The sequence below is a fragment of the Plodia interpunctella genome, chromosome 6, assembly GCF_027563975.2.
Source record: "Plodia interpunctella isolate USDA-ARS_2022_Savannah chromosome 6, ilPloInte3.2, whole genome shotgun sequence".
In the NCBI taxonomy this organism is placed as follows: domain Eukaryota; kingdom Metazoa; phylum Arthropoda; class Insecta; order Lepidoptera; family Pyralidae; genus Plodia; species Plodia interpunctella.
Window position 1 is genome coordinate 11,350,121 of NC_071299.1, and position 18,417 is coordinate 11,368,537.

Genomic DNA, 18,417 nt, shown 5'->3' on the forward strand with positions numbered 1-18,417 from the left:
GTAGTTAAAGTATCTGTTTAAGATAAATAAAGGAGATATTATTTTGAAATAGTTATGTGAGTGCTTGAGGCTTCGAACGCATAATATTGTGTGTATCATAGGTCGGTTATGTAAATATTATTGTTTTCTTTCAATATCTTTTACATCCACTACAACACACAAGCCTCCTTTAATGTAATATACCAGCATTTTCCTGCGGTTTCTCCCACGTGTATTTTTATATGCCATTAGAGTCATTTAGGGTTGATTTTTGAAAAAGAAAACCTAGCCGTAGTATCGTAGTTTTAAGTTTCATCAAAATTGAAGCGGTATAGCTATGACAGTGAAATGAACAGACAGACTTTCGCATTTATAACATTGTAAACTGAACTTATTGTTTTAGCAATATACTTTTTTAAATTAAATACGAGTATTCTCAAAAATTACATATAGCTGCTAGCATAGCTGAATGAAAGACAATCTAACAAGCATTCATATTTTTTTTAAATATATAACTTGGGAAATAATTGCAAAATGGCAACATATTTTAGACATCGGTTGCCGTCCACACAATCTTTAAATCACGACATTATTTTCAAAATCACGTACTTAAACTGTTTCAAGTCAAAAATATCGTGAAATTTAACACTTCCTTATTTTAGCAATGGGTTAAATTTTTAGCAATATTTCACTGCAAACACCAACCGCGCGATTTGTCCGCGCGTCCCTCAAATCTGGTGTCAAACTACATCCCATCTGTCACTCCCGCGCCGCCATAAAAACTTAATAACCGATCCGTCACCATAAAATGCCCATTAAAAAGCCGTCAGCCTTTTAAAAATGCATCAAGAAATGAAATCGCTACTTAATTACCAAGAGACTATCCGGTTTCAGAGGGTGAGTGCGAATTGTTAGATTCTGACGCGTGTCACAGATGACTACCAGAACTAGATATTACTTACAGAAATGACAAATATTTAAGTGTACTCTAGGCTCCGAGCCTTGACGCTGAGAAAGTAAGCAGGAAACCGCTCAAATGACAATTTTGATTGACCTAGCGGATAACATTGAAAAAAAAAATCATAACTTTTTACAACGGCAACGACGCACTAATATACTTTAATTGTTAATATATATTCATCTCTTATTTGAATTCTGACAAAAAGCTGATTATAATGGTCGTAATACGTAATTATAATCAAGCATTAATTGCAAATACTATAAAAAAAAACGTAAAAATTATATTTATCAAAAGAAATAGTTTACTCAAACACGAAGAAAACTTTCTCTGTTATAACAGAAGTTTAAAATAAATTCACATTAGAAATTTACTTTACACCTTTTAGAAAAGTACCTAAATAAACTATTAAAAAGATATTTGTAAAAATTTTAAAACAACATTCGTTGTCTGTTAACTATTTGCTCTTTGTCAATAAACTCAAAATCCCTGAAGTATTGCACACTTCAACTTTGATGTCTATGCTAATAGTACATAGCAGGTAGGTTCTGCAGGGGACATAACTTCACGAGTGAACGGTTGACTGACTCTTGGCGAATCATTCGAGCCTCCCTGTCTAGTCTATAGGTAAATAAAGTCTATACAAGCAAACATTTAAACAGAATCCAGACTGGTATTTGAAGATGCGTAGAAATTGTTTGTCAGGGTAATTATAGCGCTGTCCTGGATATGTGAGTTCAAGCAGGTCGACCTCGTGAGGAACTCACCTATTTGCGATAGCCTTCACGACCGTTTCCTAGCAGACAAACTCCAGGAGTGCCGCATGCACTAGTATGGCCAATAATGGTAATGTCTTATGTAGACCAGTAAATTACGTAAGGACCAAATTTCAGGCTGTGCTGTTCCCGCCTGGTCCTGACAGAAGGGGCAAACCCAAGATGTGCTGGCTTGATCATCAAGGATGATCCGCGAGCCAATGCTCTGAAAGTTTTCAATTAAAGTAAAAGCTCCTAGCATCCTTATTCTGAAGCTCAGTCTACCGTGCTCAGTGGAGGAGAAAAGATAGAAAGGGAACCCTGGGCTCAGTTGGTCTGTGACTGTGAAAGGAACCGGGAAAACGAGAATAAGAGACGAACCTAAAAAATAGATTTTCGTCAAGAAGAATCGCATTTACTTCGCTCAAAAACAGCGTCAATGCCTATTCAATATCAGTGATCATTGCTCTGTGCCAACACAAAATATATGAAGTACATAGCAGGTAGGGTCTGCAGGGGACATAGCTTCACGAGTGAACGGTTGACTGACTCCTGACGAATCATTCACGAGGGCTGTTTGTGAAGGTAAATGTAAATAAAGGGACGAACGGAAACGGCGTAAGCGACAGATTGCGTTCATTTCGAACTCAAGGCTCGACTGCTATGAAAAAAAAAAAAAAATTTTCTGCTAATGTGAAGCCTATAAAGATTTTCAAGAAAATGATAATGCTAACTGCGATTTCAGGACACCATTTATCTAAAAAATATAGCCTTACCATACCCTATCTCTAAAAAAGAAAAAAATTATAAATCTACTTAATGTAAACTATACAGTTAGTAAAATAGAAAAAAGAAATATTTCATAATTTTGGTAGAATTTCCTTATTATGTTTGATAGAACTAAATCTTATACTAGTCTCAAAATGTCAAGAATTTACCTGCTAAAAATTTATTTCAAAGGAAAATTCACTTCGAATAAATCCTAAATATAGACACATATATCACGGAGCTCCGAAACCCTACAAACGCAAATCATAAGTTGACAAGAACGCAATTAACACGGCCCCTGCCATTGGTCGCGGCTGGTGACGTCACTAGTTAACCCTTCAGTGCGGAACGCTGACTGCGACTGGTTATTTACTTCAAATAGTTAAATAGTTTTAATGAAATTATTATAATATACGTTTTTGTCACATCATGTAAGCTAAATTAGAATCATTTTGTCATTTTCAACATTTGTAATTACTGACAGTTTATTGAAATATGTAATAATTGAATTATTGTCAGTGTTGTTACATATGTTTTTACTATGATTATTAATGTATGTTAGTAATTTTTAATTTCAAAATATAGCTAAAATAAAGTACGTAATAGAAAACATATTAATGTTTATTAAAAAAAATTAATTTGAATATAATCTTAATTCTTCACTTTGAGAACAAAAAAACGCCGCAAATTTTTAAAAACAAACCATCTTAATTAATCTCTAAATCCGAAATTTCTAAACCGATAATTCTTTGTGGAAATAAAGAGATAATCGAATCATGCATCTCATTATGGACGTTTTAAAGGGACAAAATTATGTCCCTTTGACAAATACCTCCCTAGCAGTTCCTTATTAGCGAGGCAGTGTGTAGGGGACACCCATTCCCACTTCGACACGGTTCCATTAACATCTACACGCCACAAACCAATTTGAACTTAGCATCTACATTTTAGGGTTGAAAATTATTTGAGGATAGTCGTAGTAAAAGTTCCTATGGTAAGTATAAACAAGTTATTTTGCGGTGAACCAAAATGGAGTTTGTATCCAGCAAAGGCGTCAGCTTGTGTGATAGGATTTGAGTATGGAAGTATGAACTAATCTACAGGGTTGATAACTCAATATAGCTGTATGATGAGAACGCCCTTTGACGGCGAGGGTGTCGAAATCCTAATTGTAGATAAAAAGATAACTTTGAAGTACAGAGGGATATTGATTGGACTTTTGCCCTTTTTTATGCCTTTATTTTCTTATGCTAATGGCAAGTGAACATCAAAAACTCGATTGTGCTTCCTTTTGACTTAAAACTAAATAGGAAAAGACTTTACTCCCCATTCTACTAGGAAATAGGATTTTGACTATTTTAGTTTAATGTTAGAAACAATAGATAAATTGATACATTTAAGAAATAAATATAAATAAAATATATAGAGACAAATCGCACAGATTGAGCTAGCCCCAAAGTAAGTTCGAGACTTGTGTTATGGGATACTAACTCAACGATACTATATTTTATAACATATACATATATAGATAAACATCCAAGACCCGTGCCAATCAGAAAAAGATCATTTTCCATCATGAACCGACCGGGGATCGAACCCGGGACCTCTCGGTTCAGAGGCAAGCACTTTACCACTGCGCCACCGAGGTCGTCAAAGTTGCTCTGAGCGACTTACTACACATTTAATATTTTATGATAGTGATCAAAAACTATATAGTAAAACAAATGACTCTAAAATAAAATAAATAAATAAATATATTGGGACAAATCACACAGATTGAGCTAGTCCCAAAGTAAGTTCGAGACTTGTGTTATGGGATACTAACTCAACGATACTATATTTTATAATAAATACATATATAAATAAACATCCAAGACCCGGGCCAATCAGAAAAAGATCATTTTCCATCATGACCCGACCGGGGATCGAACCCGGGACCTCTCGGTTCAGTGGCAAGAACCTTACCACTGCGCCACCGAGGTTGTCTCTGACTCTAATTAAAAATGACTAAAAAAGTAAAGATCTTATGGCACGTAAACACGCACATATTAACGATACAAAACAAATAATAAAATACAATTGTTATAATAATACAAATCATTCAAGTAAGAACTCTTTGAAAGAAAATAATTTCTTTCCTAAACAATCAAAATATATGTGAAGCAACGGTAATGCCTCTTAAGGTGCTTATCCATCGCTATGTTCACTACTGTTGCGCTGTACACTCGTCTGATTATATACATGTATTCATTTTTAATGTAAATTGCACAAAAACGTAACTTAAATCTTGAAAGATATTTATAACACAACATTTTGACGACTTGATCTCAATATTATTAACGCTAGTCGGTATCTATATCTATAAGATTTCAATCCTATACAATATAGTACAGTTCACCCAGAAAATATTAGCATAATATCAAAAACGTATCGCGTTTCAAACTTAAAACGGTTTGATAAACGAAAACCAAAAAATCTTCCAAAAAATCAATACTTAGTTCACTTTTTCACAATTTTCCATTACTTATGAACGGCATGTTAAAAGTGGTATAGTTTAATATATTTACAGGTTCGTATTTTTCATATACACTATTGTTAGTATAGCTTTTACACAGCAATGGAATAACTGCTTTATCCCTCAAGGAATCCGCGATACAATCGGCGCGTGCGTTATTCGTTCCACTAATTACTTTTTGACAACTATATTTACCTGAAATTAGTTGGCCTTATTTATGTCACGTATAGTATGTAAAGTGATTAGTTGGTGCGTGTGTTGTTTACGGTTGTCGGTATTTATTTATTTTTTGTAGCTTACTGTTATTCCTATTTGAAATATATCAAGGAGTGGTAATGTAGTATTGGGACTTTCTTATGGACAGCCAATTTAGTTTTCCGACATGATTCCATACAATTTAATTACAAATTATAATATATCTTTGCCGATAATAATAGCCCATAATATAACCCTCTTTTCTGACATCAAAAATCATCGGGTTTCTTCCAAATCTGAGTCATTGACCCGCCCAGTAGTACTCAATATACAAGTTAACCTCAACTAATATCATTAGTTCCACAACTACTGCTTCAGCAGTTTTTTGCGTGTGTTTTACGACCGCGCCGAATGGAGCCTCTGGACTCTGGTCTCGAGGGCTCTTCTAGCCTTCTTTATCAGAGTCTTTATAGTCTATGGTTTCGACGTCATGAGTAATGGTTTCTGCAGAGGTAACTTTATTTTTCCGCTGTAGCTTGAAGTAGCAATCAATTTTAAGATTTGTGACAAGGAAGTTTTAAATTGGCAAATTTTTTAAGTTTGCGATATAGCGAATCTTCATTATATTTTAAACTCTTCTACTCGTCTATTTTAATTGAAATAGATTGTAAATTTTTCTCCTTTAGTGCAATCATCTCCGTTTAATTTGCTCTGAAATATTAGTTGATAAATTGTGAAAAATAATTTTCATTATTCAAAGAGAAGTATTACGTTACAAAACAGTAAACTGTAAAATATATCTTTAGCGGCGAATGTCTTTAAAATATTTTCTGACTACAATACAGAAAGTTTGTCTTGACAACCCTTATAACATTGCCCTTATAGCATTAAAGCATTGATAAAGAAAGGGTTGGCATTTGCCGTCTGCATGGTCAAGAGAAACTAAGATGGTACCTTACACGATGGAAATATGTTGTAGTCACCCTTGGATCGTCTTAAAAGACCCTTATTTGAAAGATATTTCAGTTATGTTCCAGTTTCTCAATTTGTCGTTTTGTCTTATACTTATTTAGAAGATGATTTCTGTTATCAAAGTAAGTCTTTTAAATAATGATAATGGCAATAAAGACAACTTAAAAAAATAAAACAGAAAGGAGAAACTGCTTATATATGTATATATATATATATATATATATTATGCCACCTTCGCATATCATAAATTCGAAAGGTAAGTTTATTTGTTACCTCATTACTCTTTACCAACTCAACCAATCCTCTTGAAATGTTGAATACATGAAGTTAGTAGTACGGAGACGGACAAAGGTTTTTTTTTTTTATTACGAAAGAAAATCTGTTGTCATGAGAAACTTACGCGGGTGAAACCGCGGGAAAATGTTAGTGTTTATAAATATCATAATTGCTTCAAATGCATTATTTGCACCTCTTGACATATCTGCTATCAACACAGTTATCAAACAAATTATAATAATAAAAAATTCCGACTCGTTCCGTCCCCCTCTGCCAACTACTGCGTCATGGGAGTTTAGACGCAATTTGTCCCAGACAGACTGACAGATGCAGGACGCGCGAACATTGTTAAGATCTTATTTACTGATTAGCGACATCTCTATTCAATTTTAATACTGTTTGAAAGATCAGTGGACCGTGATTCACGCCTGGCGGCAAAGTGGGGTGTGATAAGTTTAATTGTCTTTTTGTGGCAAAATAAGGATTTATTAAAAACAAGCAACGTGTAAAAGCAACGTAACCTTTTCAAAATTTAAAAATTCAATATTCAAAATATTTATTCATACATTCGACCTTCATTTATTTTTTTTAATATTATACAGTAATTTCTCAAAAGCTACAAACTACAAACGTAAAACATTTCTGGAGACATTTAAAAAAAATTATGGTGCCTGTAAAAGTTTAGTGAATAAACGCTGTGATATTATAGAAAAAAATATAAGGAAACGAACTAGAGTATTGACTTTAGCAAAATTGATGGATCCAACTTTGTAAAAATGTAAATTACAAAACAATGAAACACAAAAAACAAATGGCAAAAACTGAGTTTAATTGCAAAACGACACGAAATCTAACCTAACATCACACGTGTCGCAACACCGACTCCAATCGTGTTCATATTTGGGGTATTTTTATTTGAAATTTCCATTTACACGCGGTCGTCTGCCTCCCGCCGCAGAATTTGTAATAAAAATACTATAGAATTGATATCCTGACAAGCCGTATTGGATGCTTCTTTTTTCGAATGTGTGAATTGCTAACTAGTGTTAGATGTTATTAAAGGCATCTGACATGACTTACGACTACCTACCGACATTTATTGGCAAGTAGTCGCATACACACTAGTGAACTTAAACTGACAACCAGTGTACAAGGTTTCCTCACGATATTCTTTTTCACCGGAATCAAGTGGTAGTGAATTAAAACTACTATACCAAACTCATGTGGCACGAGTAGTATTTGAACCTTGGACCTTTCGATCTTGATTAACTTATGACAGTTTCTTAGTGAGCCTCAGCGCGACAAATCTTTTTACATAAAAGACAGCAGCACTTCTATCAACCTTAATACTACAAATTCTATAGGCCACCCCCAACCCCCTACTCCTCCCTTATACATATTCATGGGATGCAACCCCTACACTTTCTCCGCACGCTACGGTTACGTCCGTATTTTGATGTAGAGAAATCTCGGTAACTAATAGCGAAGATATTTTGTTTTATTGATCATGCACGATAGTTCTTTATGACTTCCACTAGGCGCTGTCGGCAACTTTTTTATACGACTGCCTAAAAACAGGAGTCTTTTGTTTTTAGGGTTCATGTTGTATAATATGTGTATTTAGTTGCGGGGTCACTGGTAATTATTTAGCTATAGGTAAACACATTTTAGTTTATCGATCAATCAATAATGTGTTTGAGAGCGCCGCTTGCCGGCCACGGCCAATGACTGACTAAGTCGCTCCCGCCTGGCCTTGGCAAAGAAGGGCAAATTCAAGAAGTGGTAACTTGATTTTATCAATAATATAACTAGGAAAACGGACAATGGGCTCCGACTGAGAAAGCCACCAGGAAAACGCACAGTTGAGAAAGAAACAGATAGTTTTGCTATGTACAACATATAAATGGCCCCTGAAAAATATTACAAATAGACAAAGGTGCATTTCGAATCGGTGCAATTCCTAATTACAGTAAAATTTGTGGTTGAATTTTGAACTTTGCCCTCATATATTTATGGATGTAAAAGTTTTGAATATATCATAGTTTTTCAGAGCGTCGCTGGCATGTTTATATTTGTTTGTTAGTTCATACAAGCTTTGTGGTTTCATAACTTAGAGCAAGCCATATGAGCGGTATTTTGTATTTATTTATGTGCATCCGCCATTTTTGTTTAGTTAATTCTTGACTAAGAAAAATAATATTCCCGAAAAAAATACTCTACCCTTCGCTCCTGTCCTGAAACAATTTTAAGATTAAAATCTATGTGCTATACCGGGACGATTTGTTTACCAAATTTCATCAAAATAACGTCCAGTAACACATCATCACTCACAACTTTCGCCTTTGTAATGTTAATTGGGATTGTATGATATAACAATATATATTTTTGCCTAATTTTCTATGTTACTTTTTATAATGAACTATGTATGCTACATCTAACTTGGAATATCAAAGCAAATCACCCGTGTTACACATAATGCCTTGGTTTCAGAGGACGGAAGTGCGTCACTTGCGGCGGAAGTGACGTCACGGGTCGGAAGCGAGCAGCGCCGGAGCCGGAAGGCCGGTCACGGTACCGTCTTGAGGTGCTTGACCGATGGCCTTTATAGTTGGTGATATAGTTATATAAGTATATAAGGAGAAATATGTAATAAATTATCCGCAATACTTATTTAAAGAATACCTTAAATACGAGTATTTATCTACCGCCCTCTCGTCCATTGCAATGTCTGTCTAGATGCATAAGACTATCTTATCATAAACAGAATTATGCTACCATACCATGACGACCTCGGTGGCGTAGTGGTAAAGTTCTTGCCACTGAACCGAGAGGTCCCGGGTTCGATACCCGGTCGGGTCATGATGGAAAATGATCTTTTTCTGATTGGCCCGGGTCTTGGATATTTATCTATATATGTATTTGTTATAAAATATAGTATCATTGAATTAGTATCCCATAACACAAGTATAGAACTTACTTTGGGGCTAGCTCAATCTGTGTGATTTGTCCTAATATATTTATTTATTTATATTTATGCCACCATTAACATCCAAACTACTAAACTACAAGCGGATCCATCCAAAGGTCGAATCTCATCACAGTATTATTACCTACAAGAATAAATAGCTTACAGATTCCTAGTTTCTTCCTCAGCCATAGAGCGTAAGAACCCAAAGTCCGCTAAAGATAAAACTTTAAAACTATCCAAAGTTACGTCAACCATTGGTGAACTAAAAACTATTATATGTCAATCATTGGTGGACTTCCTACAACTCCACCAATTATAAACAAATTAAAGGCTACCATCAGACATCGCGTATTCAAATCAGAACATCAAAAAACAGCGCGCCGAAACCAGCGTCAGACAATGGGGCGAAATGAAAGCAAAACTTAGTGTAATTAATTTCAAGTACCTACCTACTCAACGCTTTTGTAATAAATCGTTTCATCCGAGAATAAATTTCCACTGAACTTCAGACGTATCTACGTCCTTGTCGCGCGCGGGACATTTGCATAATATCACATCACCTGTCCCTTTCGAGATTCACAAATGATTTCCAGTTTCCCGCTTTTCACTAATCATGTGTCTTAAAAGCCTATATCTGTTGCATTACAAAATGAACTTTAACATCTATATCCTAAAGTTGAATTTCGTGTAATTGTAGTTTAATATTTTGTTAAGGGTGTTGAACCGTTAGGTAAAGTTTGCCGAAATAATTTTGCAGAGATATCGGAGTGTAAGGACGAGAGTCGTCGCGTTGTCGACTTGTCTCAGATAAGACGCAATAATTCTCGATCTGGAAGGGAGAGGTCAGGAGACGAGATATTGCTATAAATAAATGTAGTAAATGAATACACGATGGAAAGAAATCGATCTGAAAGCATCGTGTTCTCGGCTACGATACCTAGAAGACCGCTGAAAATAAACTCTCAGCTATTAAGGCTTTTATCGTCGAATGGATGAGTGGAATATTCTAATGGGAGGCATTAGAATATTAACACTAAACACAAACTTTTACTTGAACTCACACAACATAATAATAAACATGATAAATAGGTATATAAGTAAAAACTAAATTAATGTATTACCTAATTTCCTTATTGTAATCAAGATCGGAAAATTTGTGCTTTATATTAAAATGATACAATAAAGTAACAAGTGTAACGATACAAATAATTTACATGCGCGTACCAATATTCAATCCCAAACGGCAGTTCATGCGAGCACAAAGAAAACCTAGCTAGCAAACAAAAGAACATGATCTTAAATCGCCATTAGCGGATTGCTAAGACCGAATAGTGTAACAATTACAGAGAATTCACGAGCGAAGGAGAATCAACTGCGGAGTACTAAATAGCTTTATCTGCGAGCCAAGTCGTGAGCTAGTAGCGGAAGCGGATTGCTAAGACAGAAGAGCGGTGTCTAGATTACATGAGTTTTAAAATAGCAAAAGTGATTTCTTCTGAAAATCAACGTTATAACTCAGTTTGTCTGTCTCTCTTCATCTACTTTCCAACTTATTATTCTCCAGATCACATCACTTCGGCAGGGTTAGTTGTAAGATTATTCACACGCATAACCTTTTTGAGGACATCAAGCCAGAACTTTTTGTATTTGCCCTTTCTTCAAGGACCAGGCAAATTTCATTTCTCATTTTTCATAATGCAACTTTAATAGATATCTTTTTTATTCCTCCTACTTAATAAATAAACACTAAAAGATTATGAAGTGGTAGTCCAAACTGATATTACTGCCAAATCGACAGGAAAAAGTTTAAATTTTAAATATTTTGATTTGTATAGAAATATTCAACCTATTTCTACATAGAAATAGGCTTTTATATTTTTTACTACATAAGTAATAAGTTGAATATTTATATACAAACAATCAATATCGCTATCACGTATGACTTCTCCCACACACAGGGTCCCCGCTAACCGGCGTCTAACACCCTAAGCTCTCCCACACACGAGCAACACTTGAGGTCTTGATTACACATTTACGTTTCTCCAAAGATTCAGACGCATGTATGCGGTTTGGTAATTTGTGAGAACCCGCCAAGTTTGTAGGCTGGTTTGCGTTGTGATATTGTAATTCACGTCTTTAATTTTGGTGTTTATTATATCATCAACAACTTGAAAAACACTTTGACTTTACCTTCAAATTGGAGGCGTGGAAAAATGTATGAGAACTGTGTTATTCCTTGTATAAACGCGAAAGTTAGATATGTGACGACGTTTGTTACTCAGTCACTCAAAATCTATTATAAATGGATTTCAGGATTTGGAGGAATATATTCTGGATAGCACACATCGTGAGAATTTCAGATGTAAAGTACCTTCCCGGGTCAATAGTATCCACGCGAATGAGGCTGAAAATTTGTTCGCAAAGCTCTTTAGAAGTAATACTTTACTAGTTCGTATATACAGTGCAAAAGGCACTACTGGGGAAATATCACTTTGATTAGACATTAGCAGAATCGATACCATTATTCTGCTATGAAAGCTGAGCAAAACATAGATTTAAAGTAACGATCGTAACGTAGCTAGTCGTACGTATGAGTAAATGGGAGCCTCCCTAGAGCTCCGGGGGGAGGGGGAGGCTTGTTACAAAAAACATTATCTACAAAGGTTAAAAAGGAATGTAAAAAGATGCACGAGTATGGTAATTGATCGACGTGGCTGCTTTAGCCTACTTCAAAAAAGGTGGTTGTAGATTTTCACAGCGATGTGTCTATTGTAAATTGTTGTATAAATTTTTAGGATAAAAATACTTCTTTTCTGGGTACATTTATATGTGCAAAATCATAATTTGTTTAATTGAATCAGTTTTCTTTTTTCTCAGTATTACATGACTTACCTTTTTTTTAAATTAAATTATATTCTTTGTATGTACTTATTTATATCATATTTTTCCACGATAAAGGGCTCTTGACAAGATGATAGCAAAGCTAAGCAAGGCTTTCGTAATTTTTTAAAGAAATTTCCTTAACGATTTGAATACCGTCTAAGCCTCTACGAAATTAGACGTTTTGCAGATACTAAAAGATATTACCCCGGCCCTCGATAACGACACACTATTTCAAAGGGTTATTTACACCCCATGATGCGCCCTCCGAAACTATTTACACTAGTCGAGGTAAACGGGCGAGTGCCGTCATGCTGAACAACTGAAGTTTACTTAGAATAAACATACAGGTTGAGTTGCACCGTCAAATTTGACGTTAACTTGAACCTGAGCAGAAAAACACAAACTACGCCTTAGCGTAAAAATAGATCGTAAAGTTTTGAACTATCGGCTGCCTGCTTGACGTCAGCCAACCTTGGGATTGTTGCCCATTAGCTGCTAAGGTTATGTATTCCTTAGTCGCCCCCTACGACATCCACGGGAGGATATAAAGTTTCAGGCTATTCCCTGTGTGAATATCTAAAAAATCACCAACTTTAGAAATTATTTTATTTCCGTCCGGCAATGGGACACTAGGCTACCAAAAAGTTATAAATTTATTGACGTACACTTTATACTTGCCTGTATTAGACAACTTCTAATTAGAATTAGCTTATGTTTTTAGTGTAAGTATGAGTTACTCGCCAAATATAAACTGTGCAAACGACATACTATTGCAAAGGGTTATTTACACCCCAAGACATTTGGCCGAAGCCTTAGTATCTGAGGAGCGAGATAAAGCCTGTTTAATACCTATTTAGATTTCATTCGGGCGCAGGGTCCGAGATGGAAGTGTTAAGAGGTCATATACCCTGGAGAGATATGGCGTGAATTGTTTCAAATATTACTGGTATTTATATTAGTGGTAATTGTGTGGTTACATATTTGTTTATGTCGGAGGACCTGCAGTGAAGCCAGATACCAAGTCGCTGTAGCCGAAATCGGTCTGGATATTTATATTACATATTTGTTGTTATTCGACATAATATGTCTTTTATATAATAAAGGGCATATTTTGTCTAGTTATAGTTTATTTGGATTTGTGTGAATATATTTATTACTCGATCATGTAAAAACTATTAGATGACGGACAGGTTTAAACCAGGTATTCCTAGTTAAAATCCGTCAACTAAATAGGGTATTTCCATAGGAGCGAAGCCCCAAAGCATAACTAATTTCATTCTCTCAAACTATTTCAAAACTGTTTCTGAGATTTTAACGTTTTGTTTCTTCATTTACCTTTTTTGAGCTGAGCCTACCCTGTTCTGAGCTACCTAAAACTTCCTATATATCATACAGCCTTTCGCAAGGATCCACCCTTTCATCGCTATATTCTCTTAACTGTATCACCCCTACATAAGGCGAATCCGTACAAACAAAATCAAACTATCCCGTCCGACCCGACATATTCGGACTTCAAACGGCCTTTCAAATATTCCATTTGACAAGCGACACCGCCTTTCGCTCTTTGATCTCGCCTCACAAATTGCAGCCAATCACAGACGGGCTGATTGCTTAGGGATCTTAATTACCGATGACCTTTGGCCCGCAAAGGGCCTTAACACTTCACTGGGTGCCAATTTGTAGAGGAATTTCGTCTTGGGTAGGCTCCTTTATGATAGTATTGAGTTTATCTTACACGTGTAGGGTGAAAGTTTAGTCGTGAAATCTGCAATCGTTTTTAAGGTTATTTTCAAAAAATTTACATAATAAAAAGTAGTAAATCGTAACTTGGTAAATATCATTTACTAATTTATCGAAAGAGCATTAGTTTCTTACTATTAAAATGACTAAACTCGCAGCGACAACACAAACTCATAGTATTGCATCTCATTTAATCATCACAAAATAAATTGGTTAGAAAACTTATCAGACTTTCCTCGCCAGCTGTCAATCACGATAGTGAATAGGCAGCATATATTCAATTCAGTTGCTAACTGGAAAAACAAAAAGCGAACAAGACAGTGATCTTGGACTGACAAGAGAAGGTATACAGGGTATACATACAAGCGCTATAAAAACGGTAGTCAAGTCCTGAGCCACAGGATGTGTTAGTTATGCTGCGATACGGTGCCATTAACTGGCTGCTCGCGTGCTCTCGCGCATGCCTACAGGATGTTCAGTTCATATTCACAATATTTGCCTTAGACAAACTTCCCTAACTATATATAGTATAGTTCTTATATTATTATATATAGTATAGCTATACTAGAGTATTAGTATAGTAAAGTAAAAACAAGGATTCACAACACTAATAAAAACAAAATATAAATAAGTACATATTGAAGGTTTTTGCCACTTTAGTAGTAAACAGTAGCTCAGTTTCTTTGGAGGAAAAAGGTAGCCTTAATATTTAGAACAAAATAGTTTAAAGTACACCCTAAATATTTTGGCATATAAGCTTGCCAAAATATTTAGGGTAATTTGCTTCCAGGCAACGTAAGTATCTGACTGGCAAAAGACATAGCCTGGCTATGAAGTAAACATCAGCATCCTGTAGCGTCGTTTACAGACAGCTGATGTCTGAGATCAATCCCACAACCAAGTTCTCGTATACCACGCTTATTTATTTCGTGCTCGGCGCAATAAATTCCTAACCAGCCGATACCGCGGACCAGACATTGTCTGAGCCCCCGTTGACTTTTTTGCTGCCTTATTGTTTGTCAGCAGAATTGGACTGGACTGCACTTGGCTTTTGTTTTGGACATTTTCGGAGGCCTTCGTATAAACTAATACAGGATTGATTTGAATTTTAAATGTAAATGGTATAATGCAGAAACCTTTTGCTTAAAATAGGGATCATAATCCAATTTTAAAAATTCAATTTTTAAATGGAACTACACGATAACAAATTGTGATTTACTGACCAATTGTGGCAGATTTGATAAGGTCTATTTAATTTTTCTCTTATGTTTAATTGAACTCTCTTGAACAATATGGTTCTAAACGAAACTCAGTTCATTTTTAAGTTGTATTTTAACTATCTTAAGCAGGGGAACCTGTTTAAGAATATTGTAGAAAAAAATGCCAAATTCAGCTACATCAAGCTCAAATTATCTCTGCATTATAACGTGAAGCTCCCAAAAGAGTCATCTCGTACCCATACCTCCGACACTGACACCTAAACACCTGAGACAATGCTCGCCTCCCGGCGCGACTTCCGAAACATCTCATTAAGCACATTCCCGAGATTACGAACAGGGACACTAAAAGCTACTGGATAAAGGCTGGTCCATAATTGCATTTGATCTTTGGAAATGTTCAGAATTGTTATACAAACAATTACAGTTAGAATAAATTAGCATTATCACATACTTCACTAAATAACTTTGATTTTGAATTAACTAATAAAAATGTGGAATTTTCTGCTCTTTCTAGTTTAGTGACGTCTGTTCTTTGGAAGGCATACAAATCAATACCAATAAATTTAATTTTGTTGCTGCTTATATTAATAACATCAAAATATTGAACCTATGTTCCTCGCCCCACTAGATATAATTTCAGTTATATGAATTATATCTGAACTAAAGAGTTTGTTTCATTGAATCGTGTACAAGATTATTTGGAAAATATTTATGTTTGTGATAGCCACATTCATGGGGAAGACTACTAAAAACTAAGCTATTATTAAAGACTATAAGAAGAATCCAAAAATAGAGTCTAGTATACGGTTGGCTCAGTGTTTCATCTCGACGTACTCGTATTCCCGGTGGTTATCAATCTTGTTGTCGAAGAGTTGCGATCGGGGCTAGGTGTCGCTAAGCCCTGGGCCAGTGTAAATAAAGCTAAAATTTCTGTCGACATCCATGGGATATTTAGAGGTCCTATTCTTGGACAGAAGCACTCGCAACTCAACGAGCTCTGGTACCATACTCCTATTCATATATAAATATATAGATATTAGTCTAGAAGAATTTGAAAAAGCTATGTACTTGCCCTAAAGGTGGCACGCCGCTAAAAGCAACTTGGTGTCGCGGCGCCTGCGCCTCTGATTACCGCGCACGCGCATGTTTCACTTCATTAGCCCAAAGCCTAAAATGGCGTATGCTTGTTGGTTAATATACCGCTGTACATGTCGCTAGGTTGTTTATAAAGAGATTTTAATCTAAAGCTAATTTAGCAACTTGTAAATTTCAGGAACAATGTCCAATATTTTATTGCTTAAATAATGATAAGCAAGACAAAAATAATAAATAACTATGTTATTGACACTCAATTTGCCTTTCACTTACGTTTGTTTAGAAAAGAGTGTAATTTTGAAGACGATATCTCTGAAGCTAAGAAAAAAAAAAGAGAGAAACATTCAACCACAGAACTTTATCCATTAAACACTTAGTTGAAATATATAAGCCAGTTGAAATATGTAGATGATTTTATATATAATTAGAGGTCATCTACACTTTGTAAGTGTCATTTTTCTGAATTCCCTTAGCAATATTACAGTCTCTTTTGTAGGATTCAGAGCTAGAGAACGAGAGAGTAAGGGAAACGAGAAGCTACTGCTTATTATAATTACAGGGTATTATAGCAAAAGACCCTAGGCCACAAATTGGATGCGTGAGACACCCCTAGGCTGCGGTGACCACTTCCCATCAGGTGGTCCGTATGCCTATTTGCTTAGCAATATAAAAAACTATCCAAGATTATAATTATTAAAAGTGTCCCCTAACTTGACAAATGAATTCTTACATCTCCAACTGACTCATACATTGCATAACACACATAGAGCAAAACAAGCTTCCGAACAAAAAGTTGACGTGCAAAAAGAGACAAGTAAACACACAATACCTGCGCAGTACTACTTCATTCCTCGGATCGCCAATGCGAACAAAAACGAAGCGAGCTCGCACAGACTTACGCTCAGGCGGAAATATTGTCAAATAAATGCAAGTTTTGTATACGTTTTGGACTTGAGGCAGATGAAATGAAAAGATTATAAGATTTTTATTTTTAAAAAAGCAAAAACAAATTAGGTTAGCCATCTTTGGCTGGTTAAAAACAAATATTAAAGCGTATGAAATAAATTATGTGATATTTATAATAAATATAGAAGAAATAAATTAATGGAACATTATATTTTATGTTGGTTATAAAAAAACAGTTGGTTACTCAAAGTATGATTTTTTAAACAGATAGCAAAATTTTAATTGCCCAATTGAATGTCATATAATTTATGGCTAAGATTAAAACTCGTTGGACTAACTATATAATATAATGTAGTTAATATTTATTAGTAAACTTCAGCCTTTATTTTTATTAATTGTGACATGTCTCCTGCTTGCTAAGTCTATAGCAAACTTGCGATGCGGCCAACGGTAGCGAAATAATAAGATCGCAACAAAATAAAGAAATGCCCTCGAAACAAAAGGAAGGCTAGTGAAATAAGGCGAAAAGGTTTAAGGAGTGACGCGGTGTGGCCCGTTCATTGTCTTTGGTCGCGAGGAGTAGAAAAAACGGATGAGGCTTCACACTATATTGAGAAGCCCTCACCTCGGTGGCGCTGCGGTCCCGGCTTCGATTCCTTTTCGGCTCACGATGGAAAATTATCGTTTTCTCATAGGCCCGGGATGTTTATCTATATATGCATTTGTTATAAAATATAGTATCGTTGACTTGTATCCCATAACACAAGTCCCTTAGTCTTCAAATATATTTATTTATTTGTTACCCGTACATAATGATGGTTAAATATTTAACTGGTTTGCCGACTTACGAGTTAAGTTCAGTTTCCGAAAAACAGGAATAATACAATTATTGTTTTTTCGGAATCGTTCTCAACTAGTAAGATATTTTTACACTTGATCAATATTTTATTAAAAACATTACATTAAATTTAACATTCTTACTGTTGACTAGCTTTAGATATTTGACGATATTCAAATCATTAAAAAAAATCCAGTCAATCAAATATAGCGCCTAAATTAAAATTCAGGAGTCATTAGCTAATCATTCATTATCTGTCACCAAGTTTAGCCTCCGAAGGTCCCGCTGCTACCGGGTGACCAAGTCACCAGAATTGGTGATGTGCATATTTGGATCTAGTTCTGTTTCA

The 18,417-nt window shown here is 35.3% G+C and overlaps 1 long non-coding RNA gene across 1 annotated transcript in view; it reads left to right on the forward strand.

Annotated features, from left to right (window-relative positions):
• LOC128670716 (uncharacterized) overlaps window positions 1-18,417 on the forward strand; it is a 47,133-nt gene that overhangs the window by 13,965 nt on the left and 14,751 nt on the right. The window contains exon 2 of the long non-coding RNA XR_008404789.1: window positions 8,909-9,002. This is a non-coding gene — a long non-coding RNA (uncharacterized LOC128670716). The remainder of the gene's footprint in view (window positions 1-8,908; window positions 9,003-18,417) is intronic.